At 40.5% G+C, this 17784-nt stretch overlaps 1 long non-coding RNA gene across 1 annotated transcript in view; it reads left to right on the forward strand.

The window, feature by feature from the left end:
* The window catches only part of LOC138061460 (uncharacterized), a 50170-nt gene that overhangs the window by 9356 nt on the left and 23030 nt on the right, over positions 1–17784 (forward strand). Inside the window, exon 2 of the long non-coding RNA XR_011135228.1 lies at positions 5685–5799. This is a non-coding gene — a long non-coding RNA (uncharacterized lncRNA). The remainder of the gene's footprint in view (positions 1–5684; positions 5800–17784) is intronic.

A 17784-nucleotide genomic window follows, 5' to 3' on the forward strand; every position in this document is an offset into this window, starting at 1 on the left:
CACTCCAATTTTTTTATGCAGCCACAGCACATTCTGTTTATTTTGTGTTATTAAAATAGACAAACTGCAAAATTGTATCTTGTGATGACTGAATGGAGTGTTTGGCTGTAAAAGAGCTGTTCTTGCCATTGACACATTCATGGCTAGGTTTACTTTTTAACATCTGAAGTAATACCATAAATCACAACTGTGAAAATAATATGTAGGCATTATCATGCCAAAGACATACATTTATCCCCCTCAAAAGAAATTAGATAGTACTCCAGCAGGTTATCATTTTAATCGCCTCTTAAATAAAGAAATACAACCAAAACCCTGGAGATAATAAGATTTTTCCATGACACTTGGCTAATAAAGAGTAACATAAATATTTCTTTAATGGACTACTATCAGACTTCTCTCTTCAGCATAGGCTGGACAGAAAGGGAATGTGCTAGTTGTTACGACCACCTCCTTGTGCAGCCAAGGTATTTTCTGTTCTAGGTTTATTCTTTTCTTCTTATTTTGACTAAGAAGTTTGATTTAGACATGACAATGTTCTAAAGATGGATTTACCTCCTCCAGCAATATTGGGTCGATGCAGAGAAGGTAGTTGTGATTTGGCAGCAGTTCTCTGCCCTATTCCTATTGTCCCTCCCTTCCTTGGCTATGCAGCCCTCCTGTCCCGCCACGGCCCTGCTGAAGGTAAGCCTTGTCATGACACAGGCTCTCTCTCAAGCCGCATGACTGGCTGTGTTTTTTCTGAACTAGTCTTATCCTAAAGTTAGCTTTCTCAGACCAAGTTTTTGTGCTGTTCAATTTGTTCCCTGGGGTCACAGAGTCCACACTGACATTTTCAGATGGGGTTAATGATTTAATGTGATTCATATGTCAGTGCTAACTTGCTCAGGTCTCATAACACATCCAACCGATGACTCAGGAAGCCTTTTTATCATTGTATTAAGATGATGTTTGCTTATGGTGACTAAAACTTCTAAAAGAAAGAGAAGTAGTATCTATTTGGCAGATTTTTTTGTCCGTACTATTTATTTTCAGCTTTGTGAAATGATTAGATAGCCCTTATCAGAAAAACACCACATCTCCCAGAAGACACCAGCCAGCAGCCTCCCCACTGCTGATAGTGGCTTGGGTTTAAAGAGGACATAGTGGTTAATGTTTTTACAGTCAGCGTGTGACTTCAGTCAGAGGTGGCTCACAAGTAAGAAGATAATGGGGATCTGTGTATCATGTAGCAGTGTCAGTGCTGCCAAGTGCAAAAGATGGAATCGTTTCAGGTCTCTAAGCATGTCTGAAGTCAATAGAAAGCATCTTATACCTTTTTAAAAAGGTTTGCAAACCACCATTAATGTGCACAAAGATTAATAATAATAATAGTATTACAGAAATACTGTTACTTTTGTATGTGGTAATGTACCTAACTCAGGCACTCAGATTCGTGGTCAAGGAGGAGAAGAACGGGTCCTAGCTTAGATGTAGGAGTGCATTACAGATCCATATCAGGATGAGACCATTGCACGAATCTTTTATCCCACTCCTGATTTTCCTGGGGTATGGGTCAGAAAGGAGCTATAGGATGTTCCAGCCCAACGTAGTAGTGAGTCCTGCCCTGCAGCTTAGATGTAGCCAGCGAGAACTACTAGTTCCATGGCAGAAATATTTATTCAGTAGAACACCTTCAAGCATATTTCCTTCTTAATTTGTGAAGATCATGGAAGGTATGATCGTCACATGTCACTGTCCCTGTTGATTTGCCAGAGACAGAGTTAGTATAAATAGCACCTGGGTTTTTGGTCTAAAGTAAAGAATGAGGTTGAAATGCTGAGTCATAAGAGATACCACACAGGAAAAGTATGGGCACAGAGCTGAGCCCTGGAGGTGGCTAGTAAAATGGGGGACTTCTTTAGCAGGTATTAGTAATAACTGAAGTAGAGTGTTATATAAATGCAAGTCTTTGTTATGCTGGTGAGAGACAGGGACTAATTTCTTTTTTAAAACACAAATTCAGTCTGGAAATTCTAAGAGCATCTCTATTATATTTTTGAATCCTGCAATTTCCTATTAATGCATTCCGGAAGAGGCATCTTGATATTTACCTAATTCTGACTTTTCAAGAGTTATAAATAACTCATAGCAAGTACCAACCGTACCACTAGTTTGTATAATATTTAAGCTAGGTCAACGTGCAATGAACTCTTCAGGTAACGGAGTCCAGTAGACAATTATTGCCTGACACTTCAGTTTTCTATTTGGATAATTTGACCCTTTAATTGAGCACTTAACCTGAAAGTTTACATGGTTTGGGGCCACTTTGGGGGGAAGAAAACCCTCTAGCATACGTATTATTCTACAAGCTTTGCAATCAAAAGAAAAAATAAAGAAAAAAAAGAAAGAGTTTTCATTTAGTTGGTAACTGATGTTAAAGCTCACAGGAAAAATATAGGCACGTTTTTAGACCTCAGATCGTAGTGCCCATTTTTTCCAATAGAACAGCGTGGGTCACGTACTCATGTCAGTGTTGGGATAGGCTGCACTCTTTGGCCCCTTCCTTATCGTGTGAGAGATTCACGCTGTATATTTGTTCTGTACACACAAAGTAGATCCAGTGTGAGCTAGATTTGCTGTGCATACATCAAATGACTGTGTTTCATGGTTTCCCAAAACCTGATGCTTTCCTGGAAGCACTGGATTCACTGTATATGTGCATTTAAATCACTGCAAATTCTTAATGGCAGGCTGGGAAAAGTCTTGAGGAGACAGCAGCCAGGATTGGGCTGTTGCCTCTGCCTGTGCAATTCAGCTTTCCTCAGCCTACTCCCTTACATTCCCATTCCCAGGTGTTCCCAAGGCAGTGCTGAGTACTCTTCTAATTGCCTCAGTGATCTAGATATTGCTGGCAAGCTGGAGGCTGAGTTGCATACCTAAATATTGACACTGGTTAGAAATGAGAATTCTGCTGAAATAATTTTTTTTTTGTAATTTAGAAAAGCCGTGTGTTCATAAAAAATATTCTTCGTGAATACTATCTACTTACCGTAGCAACTAGTTAATTTTATGGCTGTTCTGGGCTGCCCAGCTGGTAAATGGGCTGTAAAGTAGCCAAGGAACTAACACAGACTTTCTGAGGCCTCAAATTCCAATGGGCTTTTTCCGCCTTTGATGGTGTCTAAAAAAAGATAGAAGATGAGAAGCAAACTGTTTTTATTGAGATCAAGGATTGCTGAAAGCAAGGGCAGTGCTCTTACTCATAAGCAAACTTGCTAATCCCAATAAACTCACTCATACACTCTATATTTCAGTTCACATCATGCAGCTCATTGCTGCTAAGAAGGAGGGACAAACATTTGTCGCCGGTTCCTGCTAGCTGATAATCGGTTTCTGCGAGCCTTTTTCTAACAACTTACCTAAGAAAACTAAAAACCTTAAATCAACTTTTCCACATCACTGACTACCCAGTGCTTTTATTGGCTGCGGAAAACCTGAACTGGGAAGACTGCACCGTTTAGATAAACCAAGCAATGAGGAAAGTAACTGAAAATGCAAAAACAACCTCAGGGCTTAGGACGCAGGATTTAGGATGCTTCTGCCTTGGATGCTTGAGAGGAAGAGAGAAAGAGAGAGGGGAAAGAGAAGAGAAGTTTGACATAGAACCATTTATAGCAGAAAATTCTAATTATAGAGAATTCAGGGAAAAAAGGAATGCGGGAGATAATTTTTATAGCAGTTTTCAAAACATTTACACAGGCAAAGGAAAAACAGTAGATATAAAGACTTTCATGTCTTTGTTGCCAGTTAGACTCAAAATATTTTTAGTATCCTCTGAAAATAAGCAAGTGGTCTTGGCTTAAATCTCCCTGCACAAGATATCCACAACTGTTTTTATTGGCAGTTCTAGTTGAAAAATAAGCAATTAATACGTAAAATGAATTACAATCTCTCTTATAGAATGGGACTTTTGACGTAAGGTCTAAGGGAGCTTTAAGAATGTCTATATGGAAAACAGAAATGATCATTTCCAACACAGCCAGCCATATCCCTTTTGACCATCAAAAACAGGAAAGTAATCTTATGCATCTAGGATTGTGTATACTGTCATAACATGGAGGGACATGTTTGAAGACGCAAGCTTTAAATCAAAGAAAATATAAAGAATCTTGTGGAGGAAATATAATAACTCTAACCTCCTCCTGCTGTCACTAGCGACAATGACCACATATTTCCTTGTACTCGATCAGTTTTCTTTAATAATAAACCACCAACTAAACTGTAAGCAGAAAACAAAGAAAATGGTTAAAAACAGTTTTCAAAGAACAGCACGTATCTACATTCCTTTTTTAATGCACCACTAATAAATAACTCACACTGACTTTGCTACAGAGAGTTGGGGGTCCTCTGGCTGGACCTGGGCTGGCTCAGAAGAGGCAGGGGCTGCGGGGAGCAAAGGTGGCTCCAGCCTTGTCTGGCCCCGTGCTGGGATGGTATCCTGGCACCCAAACAGCCCAGCAGCTGCTCTGGGTGCAAGACACACTGCGTTTTGCATGCTCATAGCTGGGGTAACGCAGGTCCCAGGGGCTCTGTGGGTAGGGGTGTATCAAATAGGTTTATCTCAGCTGTGGCATAAGGCGTGTTGTCAGGTGCAGATATTCCCAGAAAGGCTAAGGGATGTTTAGCACTAATGCAGTATCTCGCAATGTGTTCCACATGTTGCATGCCGTGGTGGCAGCTGTACCGTTTGCCTTTCTCCTACCTTACTCTCTGTCAGTCATCTGTGAGGGCTAAATCCGTTCCTGCCTAATGGATTGGAGCCCAAGGAGTTCACATCAGCTGGCAGAACAGAAGTCAAAATCTGCATATATTTGCTAGACAGTAAGCCAGTTCATTGGCTCATTGCAGCACCAGTCTGGCTGAGAGAGACAACCACCCCAAACCTGAGGTTCCTCGTAGTCTAGCTAGAAGTGGCTGCGTAGGCTTTTCACCTATGGGATGGGCTCTGGGTGCTCTGAACTGAGAAGAGCTGGTGGAAAGGTTACTTCAAGAGCGCCCCTGAGAAAGAACGCTTAGCCGCTAAGGGCCGGGAAGAGCAAGCAATTATTCCGTATGTTTTTAATATTTGTATTTTAATCCTGTCCAGTTTGGAAAAGTTTAAAAACAAAGGATATCTTCCTAATGTGAACATAAATATGGATTAATTCCTCTAACCTTACAGGAAAACTGGGAGTGTAGAGAGATCAAAATGAGGGGAAATACACATGGGCGTAGAAAAATGTTCACATTTTTTACAAATAAACATAATATGAAGGAGGATGATCAAAGTTGTTGAATTAGTTCAAATGTTTTTCTTGGAACGGAGTAACAAACACTCCATTTCTGTTTTTCACTCAACTTTTCAATTAAACATACTACCCATTAGACATGAGAGTGTCATATATGGCTCTGAAATATATAGAGCTCTCCTGGCCCAGTTTTTCTACTGCTTTCCTTCATTTCTTCTGAGGCAAGACAGCCAGTACGTGCTGTTTACCCACACAGTGACACTAACTCCTACGTGCTGCACTCATAACCCATAGTGGCATTTTTGATTTACACATATGATTCACGTTATCTTTGTGCAACAAGTTGTCTTAAAGTGGTCTGAATCTTTTATTTACTCTTGGCATGTTAAATCATTATTCTTCCTTGCTTTTCAGTTGCGCTGGCTTCTTTGGACTCAAACCAGCCCCAAACGTACTAACATTAGGAAGTGTGGGAGAAATTTGCAGCTAAAACTTGTTTCCAGCTGTACTGGAGGATGCTACCTGAACTGTAAGTGCCATTTGTTGTGCAGCTATCCTAGGCCAGACCATGCCTCAGCTGCGTGGCAATGCAGAGGGAAAAGGGGCAGAAGGGGTCCCCTTTTTCCCTTGGGGGATATCTAAGTGGGATTTAGGAAACCGCTGTTTGGCCTGCATCATCACTGTCCACATGGGTCAGCACGAAGCCCCTCGTGAACCAGCAGACTCTGCCCAGCTGCATTTACCTGGCCCCTGCTTGGTTCAGGGCACAGGCAGGGAGAGTGGGCGTCTGCCCGCAAAGCACAGCGTAGGTGCGTCCTGGAAGAAGTCGCTTGTCCCCGTGCCACTTCTCCACTGCCAGGAAGATGTCCTACCACTCCATTCGTCTCCTCTCCTCCTACCTAAACAGATGGGTTGCGAGAGGAAGTTTGTGGAAATTTGGCTCAGCAATCCTGAATGTTCAGGCTCTGTTAGCTCAGTCACTAGACCAGGGGAAGTTGGCCACAGTGGGGATGAGCCTGGCACAGGGTCAGGCTCCCGCAGAGCAGAGGGGAGCTGGTGCAGTGTGCGGCTGAGTCACACGCGATGCCCGCCAGGCAGCTCGGGGCAACTGCAGGCACCTGCTTCTTCTTGCTCAGGCAGCCTGGCAAAGCCAGCCGTTGTTTTTTTAAGAGGGTACCAAGTCATAAAGTTCACAGAAGTAGATTGCGAAGAAGTGGATATGTATTATCATGCACTGTGAGACCAGTTACTTGTTAACCCCTTTTTCTATTAATAGTAAAACACCACTGGGAGGTCAGGAGTGCAAGTTCACCCAGTGCATTTTTCAGCTGGAGGGAGCCAAAAATAGATTCCCAAAAGTCCAATCCTGATAAAACTTTAATTTGCTTAGTAAAAAACACATACTATACTAACTCTGTGAGCCCTGGAGGCACTGATTCCTGATATTCACTTGCTAGTTCCTTGGAAACTATAGAATAAATAGTGTCAAAGAAAAATAAAAATAAAACCAGGTGAGTATCATCTATTTGATTTTTAATGTCTCCATTGGTAGTATTTCCAAACTAAGTTATCTCAAAGTTTTTTTCTATTTTTAACTTTTCAAGATTTTTGCCTATGAGCTGAAATGGAGTTCCAGAATGTTTTAATGTATTTTATTAAGTATAATCAAAGCGAATATAAATCAACTGTTAAGTCAGTTATAACTCAAAAAAGATTTCAGTTTCAGTGTTACAAAACTTCTAGTATTAGTTCAGTAGTAATTAGTGGTGTGCCAGCATATTTGACATCCTACCTGGTCCAAAATAGCCACTTAGAAAAAAAAAAGTCCACTTAAGACTCAAAGCTACATTTATTGGACTCTTCCAAAGTCACAAAGAAGTCAACAAATGCTTGCAGCGTTCAAGCAAGATAGAGCCGAACCCTGCAGTACACAAAGACTAACCAAGAGGAGGTTGTTCATGTCTGAAGAGCTGTTAACTGGAAGGACAAAGGAAATAACATCAGATAAATGAAGGAGAAATTCAAATAAAATTCAAATAAAAATGTCAAGCCAACTGGCAAAGCACAGTTCAGTATTGTTGACGTGAGGGAAACTCATCCTCCATTTGGAACTCAAAGCAATTGCAGAAAAAGTTTTAGAAATGGCATTCCCAGATGCATCTTCCTTAAGGTCTTCCTTTACAGATGATTTATTTCAGTTTTGAAATAAGCCTCTTAATACAAAATAATTCAGCAGGTGGCACAAAGTAGTGTCTCAGGTTATTATAGAAAAAACATTTATCACAGGTCAAACCAGTTTAGTGAAGAGGCTTAATTAGATATGGGTTTTTTTGCTGGAGAGTAAATGTACGTTACCCCAACTCATTCAACCTAGCCTTATCACGTGGGAGTGTTAAAGGAGCTACCACCTGTATTGCTAACTACATCAAGCTACGTTCAAAATTAAAAACAGGTGGAGAACATAGTGTAAAGTCTCACGACTTTTTCATTCAACTGGGATTCACAGGTTATCAGCTGGCTTTCCAGCTGATAGCTCTTACCTTGTGTAAATAACAATCTGTGATATTTAGACCTTCATCCAATAATTAATGCCCCTACAGCACCCTCTGTGTTTATTCAGTCATGGTTCTTGTGAAGATATGTCATCTCAAGGGGAATATCTGTATGTGAAGGTATGTCCCAATTCTTGTTAATTCAGTCATCAACCATGTGACCCAAATCTAATGAGAAACAGGTTTCCTTAGTATTAGTGCTCTCTCATACAACTATGTAATTTTTGTCTGAACTTTCGGTGTTTAACAGTTAAGTAGTTAAATCTCCTGCTTCTGGGGTGAGCCGAACAGAGCAAATATTTGATGTAAGAGCTGCTCCAGATCCCTTTGGACAGACTCTTGGCTAATTTTCCTCTATGCCCTCCCAGAGGAAGGAATAGTCATAAAACCAAAAAGCAGAAAGGGTCTGGAAGAATAGCCACGCTGGCTATACCCTGTCTTCCCCTTCTAGCAGCATTTGCAAGATATTGCAGAGATTATGAATCGTCACGGTGTCTAGACACATTTTGTTAATTTTTTGGCACCTTGAAGAAGATTAAAGAGATGCTGTGTGGCACGGTGTGGCTTTTTAGCATCTCAGCTACTGGATGTCATTCATGAATGGTAACAGGTTCATATTCCTTCCAAATCACCCACCGTGCTGTGTTTCTGAGGCAATAGCTCTGTACCAAAACAAGTCTTCTGGACATAACTCTGCCCATGGACATGGGCAGAATGCGCTATCTCCATTGCTCTGTCTGGTTTTGTTCAGCTTGCGTCAACAAAGATATGGCACAGCCTGGGGAATGCTATAAAGCGTGGGTAATTATGTGAAACACGTGTGGGATTATCTAGTAGTGACACAGGGAGGAGTCTGACAGGCTGAGATAAGCATTGAGAGTGAGAGTTGACGGATCCTCGATTTCTATCCAATTGTACAAGAGAAAACTGGAAAAGTGCAGCATGAGAAGAGATGACAATACTCCGAGAGGAATAAAAGGAGATGGAAAGAGCTTGCCTGCTTTTGAGCAAGTGCAGAATAATATAATGCTTGTCATTTCTATGCAAACTAAGAATATTGAAAAGTCATGCACAGACTATGAGAAGTGCGTTAGGGGACAGGTTTTCCCCCTGAATGACACTGTCTGATTATGTTATGTATGATCCTTGGAGCCAGGTGTCATACAAGCAAAACTCTAGTTCTGGAGTAGCAACTGGAAAATAACCCAGGTGATTCTGTGTCTGCCATGCGAAGACAAGAGCATGTAGGAGAGGGAGGGATAGTTCTGTATTTCTGAGGGAGTGGTGTCCGCACACCAAAGCAAGTTTGACCAAAGTCCAGTATAAAGTTTTCTGATGAGTAACCCACTCAGGTTAACGAAGGTCTTCTTGCTAACTCAGAGAGGCTGTGTGTGGAGTCTTGTATATGTATGACAGACATGTTTAATAAGCTTTTCTAAATCTGATCACACACTGTGTTTCATCAGGGTCTTCAAAATTGTGTGAACAGAGATTAGTTTCATGGGGCAAGTTAACTATCTAGTCAATTAAAACTTTAGTGCAGTAGAAATTAGGTAGACTGAGCACATATCTGTGTAGGTGTATAGAGCACTGGATCTTTTCACACAAAAAATATTAATAGTTTAATCAGCTTCTGCAAAATTTTAGATGTCTATCATTCATGCTGCAATCATTAATCAAGGAATAAATGAGTGTTTATCACATAGCTTTCAGAGATTTAGAAGCCTCTAGGGGAAAGGGCATATTTTAAAAGCAGGACTGAGAGTTTCTTGGACGCTTTCTACTCAAAGCAGCTTTGTCCTGATGTTTTCACACAATCTGATGTTGCTGAATTGTGCCTGATGATGATATAACACTGGAGGTATCTGAACAGATCTGTTTTCTTAAAATTAAAATGTGCCATGAAATTAAGTCAGTTTTCATGAAGTGCCCTTTCAAAATGAAAATGAAGAGTTGTGGACATAATAATGTAGAAAGCTAACATTTAGGAGCTTGGCCGAAGGAAAAATCCTTGTTCCAGCATAATTTCTTGTAATAGCTCTGTTTTTATTAAGAACAGTTTCAAGTTTTCTAAAAGATTTGTTTTCTCAAAGCAAAATATTTAGATTAACCCTGAAGTATCTTTTCTCCAAAACTTTATTTTATGAAAAAAAGTTTTGTTTATTTGAATTTCATTTCATTTTCCAAATAGAAAAGAATTTGAAATTTCAAAAAATAGCAGACCTGGTTCCTGTTTAGTTTTAGATGCACTTGCACCTGCCAGCATGGTATAAAAACAAGGAGCTATTTAACAGACGTCATAGAGAAGTACAATATACCAATGAAAAGAAATATAGCAAGTGAATGAATGTGAATTGGGCAAGCATTAGGTATGGGGCTTTACAGGGCTGCCTGGCCACTTTGTTGAGAAATGTTGAGTATTCTGTGGGGCCTTTAGGGAAGGGGAAGGACAAGCCCCAATACAGAATCACGAATCTCAAGGAGTGGTTGGGCTCTGAGCTATGACAGAGCGTGTAGAGGAAGCCCCGGGGGAAGAGCAAGACGATTAGCCAAGTAATTTGTGCCTCAGGACAGAGCGAGAAAGTAAGAGAAATGAGCGCTGATGTACGTGCTTTGAATACCACGTTTTGCTGTAATCATACGGGCACGCTTCTCTGCAGTGCAGCTGTCCGTGTGTGTTCGTGCCGTGCGGGTCTCAGCACCGGAGCCCGTGTGCCTTCTCCTGGCCTCCTTCCCCGGTGTGCACTGGCGCTGGGCGAGCGGGAGCCGCGGAGCCCGGCCGGAGCCTGCTCCTCTCGCGGGCTCTGTCCCAACACGAGTGCGCTCCGGCTGCTGGCTGAGGCAGCCAAGCACAATATCCATTTCCTTTCCTCATCTACATTGTTCTTGTACCCATTCTCTGTTGAGACAGGCATGGTAGTGATTGCTGTATGATCTGTCTGAACACACTCTATTTAAACTTCCTTTATGAGAGCGTGTTATTTCCATTACATGGAATTCACACCTTTGTGTATTTGCCTAGGCGCTCCAGTTTCCCCTCACTCTCCTCTGGAACTGCTAGTTATTCCTTCTGTTGTTTTTCCCTAGACCCCAACAACTTCTATATATAGCATAATACTCTTCACGTCCTCAAAAATCTGTTGCCTTTTCCAGTGAAACACACCGGGTACCGAGCACAGCTGAAGTGGGGCTCTGAGGAAACAGCAGCTTCCCCAGGGCCTGCTGAATATGCAGAAAAATGTGGGCTCTGTTTTTCTCATGACACCTGCCAAAACCCTGTTGATGGATCCAAGCACAGATCAAATAGTTGGCATCAACCATATCCCCCCAAAGTTTCCACCTGCTGGTAGGAGAATATGCTATTTTTAACTATTTATTTCATTCATTTGGATCTACACATAAATAAAAGCTTCTGTTCCCACCCCACCTACAGCAAGTGGTAAATATATGCATGGTGTTGGTTCTCTGCTAGCTCTTTGATTCCCCAAGAAACGAGCTGATCCAGTTTCTCTTTCAATTCTACCCTTGGGCAAGAGAAACTTTGCTAGGGTTATGAATCAACTTTATTTGAAGCTACTCTGTTTCCTGGAAAATGTCCTTAAGCACATCTTCAGTTGTGTTAGTTGCCAGACTTCCCTCTGAGTGTGCCCCTTTGACAGAACTTTGTTTTGCCAGGCTTCAGCAGCAATGACGCCTAGTGCAATTGGTTCTTTTCTCATTTGCTCAAAAGGCAAGGCAAGTTCCTGAGAGGTTCTTGCATATCTAAAACAAAACTTTGTCATTTAGGAAAAAAAAAAATCTTTTGTGTTTGGATGCTTACATTTCATGTAAGTATTGAAGAATCTTAACTGCGTGCCTCACCACCCATCTTTCTCTTAGCAGTGATCTTAATCACTCCTTAGGCCTTTTCAGTGTCTAAAGGTACAGTTACGCAGCTGCTTTGACTAACACAAAGCTGTGCTGCTAAAAAAGAGGAGTGGTCCCATCTTTTCCAGCTCCATGATCAATGTATGTTAATACCACCCTCCTCGTGTTGACTCCAGCAGTTCTGGAGCTGTGAGGTGCACCAGAGCAGCATTCTGATCTGACTAAAACCCACCCTGCAGCATAAGTTTTCAGCCGTACCAAAATCTCATGGTTGAGAGAGGTTAGGACATATGGTTATGAGGGGTGGAGGACAACAGCCCTTAGTTAGTCTGTGAACCCACAAGCTAAGTTCCCGCAGGTACAGTCTCCCCAGGGCTTTTATTGCAGGTTAGCTGAACAATTTACACTGCTACCCTATCTGTTAATTTGAATTGGTGTTATTGGCTTTTACGGACAGGTCCTTTTTGTTATTTGCAGAAGTGACTGCAAAGTGTAACTGTCATTGACAGTTAGTTAATGTCATAAAAGCCCCGCGGTGTCTAAATCAATGATGAAAACATGATTTATAAAGAGGCCTTAGAAGAATAAATGTCCTCACAAATGTGGGCCTAGTTTTCTTGCATCTCAACTGCACTTTCTCTCCCTGAAATGTCTTTTTCCATCTGCATGGAGACAGATGTTTTTATAGACAGGCAGTCTGTGCAGAAACGCTGCACAAAGAGTCAATCCTGCTCCTGGATTTAATAAAGCTGATAAGGCAATATTTCAGTTCACTGCAAATGCTTTCCCCAGTCTGGGGTTTTCATCAGTCCTTTCAAGAGAAAGCATGTAAATGTGAACTTTGAAAATACTGTTTTCTTAGGAATTACAAATGCCTGATATCTTATGGAGCTGAATTTCCATCAGAAGTCTTGAGTAACACAGCTTACAATTTCCCTCGTTTCTGGGAGTTGGGAAGAAAAATAGTATGGTTAGTCTAAGTGAAATTAACATTTATTTCTTTTGTTCAAGCTTTGGGAATGCATAAATTGTGTTTACTGAACATCTGTATGGTGAACTGTTTTGAATTGAGCTGGTTACCACTAATTACAAAGTATACTTGGATCTTTGTTAGTTAAAATGCTGTTAACTTTTCAGTAAATAAATCGTTCTTGGCCAGAAATGATCCTTTTCTTGATAGAAGTCTGACATTTATTCTAAGCCTTCTTTTCAGGAAGGTATACTTTTGATACGTACCAAAAAGTGACTTCTTATAGCTTTCCTGGTGGCAACCCAGAATTAATTTGAGTGGTCTAACAAATTTCCATTCCTCCAATGATTTTTCTGTATTCTTTAAAGCTAAATGTCAGACAGTCTTGTATGCCTCCCTTACTAAAGATAAAGTAAGCAAAAAGTCTCTTATCACCTCACAAATAATCACTTTCTCATTAACTGTTGAATTAATTGTATTGAAAGGTAAAATCAAATTATTTTCAGCAGAAACTCTCCATTTCATGAGGAATTTTATTTGGTCACTAGTCTTGACTGGAAAACGTTTCGATTTTTTACTAAGCATTTTTAGAGAGGTTATAAATACTTTATGATAGCATTTTAATTTTTTTTACATACACACACATACATATACATGTAAATTTGTCATCACCAACTTACAGAAGGAAAGGCAGAATTGAATAGAGTGAGTGCAGAACTAGAAACTTGGAATGCGGATAGTTTGTAGCTTATATAGATTTGTGGTCACACTTGTAAACCCAAATATTCAGAAACGCTTGTTAAGTGTGTGTACACACGGCTGCAGCTTGGCATCAAAAGCTTGTTGCTCACAAAATTAGCAGTCACATTTGCAAATGTCGTAATTGAGACCATCATGATAGTCATCTGTAAATTGGCTTTAATACCATCTCACATCGTGGCTGAGAAGCTCGTAAAGCGTTTTGCTATACAACAATTATGTCAATAATGAAATTTTACTTAAGGAATAGGAAGAGTCTATTTTTTTGGCCCACCTTTGCTGCTTGGCAGCATTCAGAGACAGCAAAGTTTCCCCAGATCAGCTCAGCTTTCTTTCTGTAGTCCTTCTCTGTAACTGGGATCCCAGTGTTGGAAGAGTTTGTGTAGCAATTTCCGTGCTACCCCTCTTTACACTCTCCTAGCGTGGTCTGAGATGTCCTTCTGCATCTGAGAGCCGTGCATCCGGCCAGTAGAGATGGTGCAAGACCTCTCTGAGAACTGCTAGGCTCTGGAGTGATGATTTGAAGGTATGGAAGATACCCCACAGTGACAAACCATCCAGTCAGCTGAATTCCTTAGTGTCTGGTCTGTTATGTGAGTGGATTTCTTCAGTTTTTTGGTTTTGATGCATTCACACAGCTTTCTTCTTGTTCCTAAACTGTCATACAGATTCCCAGCAGTGTAAGAATTAGCAGCGTTGGAGCTAATGAGCTGAGCATACACGGGTTGGGCATTGGGTGCACCCTGCTACAAGAGATAAGGATGTGCTAGAGCCACAGCCTCACTAGTTATTGGAGGTGAAAGCACTCCAAGGTAGGTTGGGGAGGGAAAGGTCTAAGACACAATGTGTACTCTTTACCCAAGAGACAATTTATTGTATATTATACTTCCTTCTGCAGTAACTCAGAGGTTTGCCTGCTTACCTCATGAGCAGAGCACCAGGAAGCTCTGTGATCTGCAAGGGATATTTTAAGTCCCGTGAGCTCTTTCCCTTATAGAATCCCAGGGGCTGGACCTGATTTATATTTTGAAATGTGTATTTCACTGTAATTCTTGCAAAAAAAAAAATCAGTTAAGCATTGTTGTGAGATGCTAAAGTGAATATTTGTTTCTGCCTATGGAAGCCTGCAAACTGAACATTAATTTTAGCTTTATTTTTAAGCAGGAAGGCTTCTATTTTTTCAAAATCAGAAATTACAGTTAGCATCTAGAATTAATATGCCAGTTAATATAGTAAAGGTACATTGTTGTGAATCAGATAACATTAGCAATTAAAATATGTGAAGCATTTAAAAAAACTTACTAGTTAATTTTGTCTTCTTTGAAGTTATTTAAAGATTTCACAATTCTGCAAGTTGCACAACCTGCCTCCATCGTGTGGAAAATCCAAGATGCTCCTGGGTTTAATCTTTAATGATTAAAAACACGTCTTTGTGGCATGCCAATCTCTTGTACATTTATTATAAGGGAGAGGCTGCAGTGGAAGCTGCCAGTAACAGTTTAATAATATGTCTAGGGTGTCCAATAAGTTGAGAAATTTAAATCAACGTGTTTAGTTACTGCATACAAGACATCTCCTGTATTTTTTTTTATTTTTTTTGATGGAGTGTACTTTGAAGCTTTTTGCTTGCCTTGAAGTGAGATGGTGCACTTGTATGTCACAAGGAGCAATGTATATTTGGAGTTAAAACTTTTCTTTTCCATTTCTCTGACCTTCAGACACAGCCAGAGGGAAGACAGCATCATTCAGGAGTATCAAAACTTGGCAACTTTGTTAACTGTACTTAACAAAGCAGATGTATGCAATCTGAACTAATCTTAGCTCTTGCTGACCTGGAGCCTGGCTCCCGAAAAGTCTTCCTTGTTCTGCTTATGCTCTGCAGGTCCTATTCAAAATGACGTAGATTTGGATTCTAGATGAGGCTATTCCCTGTGCTTTATAGTAGGATAGTCAGTTTTATGCTATTGCCTGACAGCCCTCAACACAATGAACGCGTTGACAAGAAGGACTACAATTATGTATTTGCAGTCTGGTCCTGTAGAGCCATTAGAGCATCTCCCACGTTTGGAATGAGTAAGGTCCTTGGCCATGGACTCAACTGGCTCGTGGCTGGCCCACGATCTAATATGTGCGTACCTTTGCCCCTGCGCCAAGCGAGTCTGAGCTTGAGTTAGGGACCAAGCTCATCTGTAAAACTATTTCCAGTGATTTCCAGTCGTATAACTGAGATCAGAACAGGAGCCTTTTGTGGGACCTTGAAAGTCCAGACAAGTGTAACCCATACCACCACAGGCATGAAGTTTTCAAAGATTTCCTTACATTTTTTCCATTAAATTCAGACAGTATTTTTGCTTTCTTCACCTTAAACAACTCATGAATATCTTAGTGCTGCTAAAAGTCCATTCAACAGTTACACTACCTCGTAGATCCAGGTAAGCAAGATCTGCACCATTCCTCTGCTTCTCCCTTATCACCCTTTCTGATGTGGAGCACAGTGCAATAACACAATGAATCAGTTTTTAATAGTGATTTGTTTTGTTTACTACCAAGGTCCTATGCACCTAAGCTGATAGCGGAGGGTAAAGTATAACGTAGGTGCATAGCAATTTGGGAAGAGCAGGAGGTAATTCCCTTACCCAGAGGACCCCTTTATTGCCCTGTTGTGCTCACTGACTAGCTCCGTTGGCTTCCCTTCCTCCTGGCGTGCAGTGCTTGGAGTTCATTCAACACACTTAACAATTAAAGGCAAAGAGTTCAAACTTGTTGGGAGGAACATGCCCAAGAAAGCAAAGTATAATTTACCCAGATTATAAAATGCATTCCATTCCACACTTGTTTTGACATTGTCCCTTGGAGAAAAGTATTTTATCTCATGAAGGAGTCTCATTGTTGCTTTCCTTGTCGGGAGAACAGTTGCTCCATAAATGTTCAGCTCCAAACGAATCCCACAAAACAAAGACTTGTAACCTATAATATTTGGATCCAGAAAGAGGTTTAAGTTTTACTTTTCATGCTTTTTCAAAAGCCACAGGCTACTAGTCATACAACTGAAGGAACAGAGATCAAAAACCTGTGAGCAAGAGATGAAAATCCATGTAGACGTACATCCTGGTAGTAAAGAAGAGTATAGGAATATTGGATATAGATTTAAGATAGATATTTTGTAGGTCCTAATGCACTTCTGGATAAACAAACAGGAAAGAAATGAACAGTAAAATTCTTGTAGAGAATTGGGCTGTCTTGGAAAATGTGCACGGTAGTGTAGAACCAGATCCCAAGTATGGTGTCCATCCATGCCAATTACACTTCTTTTCACAAAGAATTCATAAGTATTGATTCTCTTGTGACTGATACCAGTTTTAGGTTACTTTGCATCTATCAGTGTCAACAAATTTATTCCTGGTTTGTGCTTTGGTATGTGAAAGGGAGTTATGCCAGTGGGATTGTAGCCCTGAGTTATAGTACAAGAGCGAAGAACTGACAGTATCAATAACAGCAGAGATTTCAGAAAGGGTAGGCCACATGTTATTTCTGTGACAGAACAATTTAGCTTCTCTTTGGCTTTTTTACCCTCTTGAAAGCTGATACTCAGAAGTACCCAAGAATAAATGTTAGTGAATAAGTATAATGCTGAGTTTCATAATGTAACATTCATAGTTTTTCCCAAACCATGCCTGGAAGAGCATATCAAAAAAAAAAAAAAGTTGAATACAGTCACCCACACTGCAGTATATCATTTTGTGAGTTATGAAAACACACACACATCCATGGTAAGCGATTAGTGAGGCTGCTTGTAGTCTCAGCCTCAAGAGACCCTGTTGTTTCAGTTCTCTGAAGTAAGCAGGTAGCTTTTTTCTCTAAAGCTGCACTTCCTACATGAATTTTGGATATGTGTGCCACAAATAACATGCTGGAAATTGTAAACTTTCTCCTTTTATAAGAATTGATAGTATGTTAAAAAATCTACACATACATTTGCAGTCCCACTGAGGTATATGTGAAGTTTCACATATTTAAAATCAATCAGGTGCTAAGTTGCTCCACTAAATTTTTTTTCTGAGATGAACTGTAGCTATCAACATTTCTCAGAATTAATTTTTCAGAGCTTGGATTGCTTTGTCACATCAGTTAAGGTCAGCACTGACACAGATATGAATTCTACCCTTGGTAGTTTAAAACAAATGTACTTCTCAGTATGGAAAAAGTCAAACTAGAACACATTAGCTGTGGCCTAATCATAGCACTGCAAGCTGTATATAGGGACTGACTCATAAAGTGCTCTATAATGATCAGAGTATAATGAACACAATATCCATGAAAAATGCCAGATTGTCAGTCCTGAGAACTGGCATTCTTTCTCGATAAA

This window comes from Struthio camelus, chromosome 18 (genome assembly GCF_040807025.1).
Source record: "Struthio camelus isolate bStrCam1 chromosome 18, bStrCam1.hap1, whole genome shotgun sequence".
NCBI lineage: Eukaryota > Metazoa > Chordata > Aves > Struthioniformes > Struthionidae > Struthio > Struthio camelus.